Raw genomic sequence first — 2,500 nt, 5'->3', positions numbered from 1 at the left:
CCCTGCCAATCAGGAAAATATATAGTAATTATATTCTGCCGAAGAAACCAGGTGAGATTTATTTCTATGAAACAATTTTTTTTATCGAAAATTTTCAGTGAAAGAAGTTCCCTATTCAGAACTCGTTGCAATGTTTAGATTTGGTAAAACAAGATGAAGATTTCGTCACCTTTGCCGTTTTGGTACACAGATCTAATTTATCAGACAGAACTTCAGGGAAAACGTTTTTTAAATTTTTATTTTCAATTCGTCTATACTGCAGAGAAAAACCATTCACATTTTTACAGACAAGATTTACGGAGAGGTCTCATAAATTAAATAATTCCATCCAGTTAGTTCCGGATAAAACAAAAAGTTTGGTTTTACAGCTTTTTTCACGAAATGTAATGTTACTTAAGTGGAGGCGCAATGGCCCAGTGGTTAGGGCAGCGGACTCGCGGTCATAGGATCGCGGTTTCGATTCCCAGACCGGGCGTTGTGAGTGTTTATTGAACGAAAACACTTAAAGTTCCACGAGGCTCCGGCAGAGGATGGTGGTGAACCCTGCTGTACTCTTTCACCACAGCTTTCTCTCACTCTTTCTTTCTGTTTCTGTTCTGCTTGTTATTCAAAACGGAAACACCAAGACTGGTTTGACAACAAGGCGGTCACCACCCTCCTCCAGAAGAAAAAAGAAGCCTTCACAGCCTGGCTCAACGACAAAGACTCCCAAGCCAAGCACGACCGTCTCAAGTCTTTGTCTATATTAGTAGATATTTGGCGAAGGTGTCACACAGTGGGACTGAATCGAACCGGGAACTACGTGGTTAGGAAACAAACTTCTTACCACAACCACATTCCCATCAATGATTGAAGAACACTTTTTTAATACGAGAAATAAATTGTAAGTAATACAGTTGGATTACTCGAAATCAAAGCAAGTGGAAATACAAGTTTAATCAAATGTTAATAAAATCTGAATCCTCGGTCGGCCAATTTAGTTAGAGATAAAAACGAGTAACATGGCGAGCAGAATATAATCTCCTCACTGGTAGGTACAAAACTCGTACTAGAGTGATGTTAATAAGGAACGAACGTTTAGGCAGTGCGCCGTCAGAATCGTTAGCATGGTGGGGAAAATGCTTAGTGGCATTTCGTCCGACTTTACATTCTGAGTTCAAATTCCTCCGAGGTCAACTTATCCTTTCAATTTTCCCTGATCTAGAAAATAAGTTAAGTACCAGTTGAGTGCTGATGTAATCGACGAGTTTCCTCCCCCAGAACTTGCTGGCCTTGTGCCAAAATTTGAACAAGCGAGTTTACTCTTATAAGCGTTAAACTTAATTAATGAAATGAAATGTAATTTAGAATCAAAGGTACATAATTCTCATACGAGTTAAGTGAATTTGAATTTCAGTGTGGAGGCAAATAAATTCATATTATATGGTTATTTCACGCTCCTGCACATTTTTGTTATTCACACCCGCAGTGTCTACATAACTCAATGCACATGTATGAGCATGAATGCGTGCTCGAAACTATCTCATTTATTAGAACATTTTGTTTCATTGCATTTCATGTATGAGATCCGGCCGTATAGAAGACTTACCAGAGAACAACTTTTCTTCCAAACATGTTATATTGAAAACAGGGATTCGAGTTTAAAAGTTTTGAAATTAAGGATTTCTATTAGTCATTGCCCTCAGTTTGGAATAATAACGTTTCTAAATTGATTTTTGTTTGAAAACCACGGCCACATTTTCTGAATACAATTATGATAGTAATGCATCACTGCCAAGTCTGAAGTCGGCAGTGCAGGTTTAAGTTAATGAATAATTAATAAAATCGTCGCCGGTTGTTTAAATGTCAATTGCAGATTGATTTCATAATTTATTTCCTGTATTAGTTGATAATTGTCTTGTATATTACTCTTAGTATAGCTTCCATAGATAATTTTCTACATTTTTTTTTTCTGGAATTAGAAATTGGTAAGTGTTATTAATTAATGCTTTCCTCCCTAGTTTTGTTTCATGGTGGGACTAGACCTCGTAGTTCCGAAGCGAACTTCTTAAACACACGGTTGGCGTGTAAATTCCGGAACCATTAGATTGTCTGGCAAATTACCTTTAGTTGTTTGGAAACTTCTACCAAGCCCTACTTTGCCTTTTATTCTTCTAGTTTCAATTAAGTGACAGTCTATCAAATAAATACTGGATCCATGGATTTAATATACACTAGAAGGTGATGCATCGATATGGCCACATTCCAATGAGAGAAACCAGACACAGAATAAAAGAAAAGAAAATGAAAGTTAAAACATGTAATGTTATTCATACATTATATTCACACACAGAGACACGTTTTGCGTATATGTATATGCACATTCATGTATGTGTCGGCATATACATTTCTATGCATATGATTGTCTGCGTATGTGAATGCGTATATAAATATGCATAATACGTTATAAAGATACTATCAGACATACCCGGCGTTATTCGGGATTTAAATGGCATAGTTT

Source organism: Octopus bimaculoides, chromosome 6 (assembly GCF_046866305.1).
Source record: "Octopus bimaculoides isolate indiv1 chromosome 6, ASM4686630v1, whole genome shotgun sequence".
NCBI classification, from domain to species: Eukaryota; Metazoa; Mollusca; class Cephalopoda; order Octopoda; family Octopodidae; genus Octopus; species Octopus bimaculoides.
The sequence above is the reverse complement of the archived record's forward strand: the minus strand, read 5'-3'. Positions refer to the sequence as shown.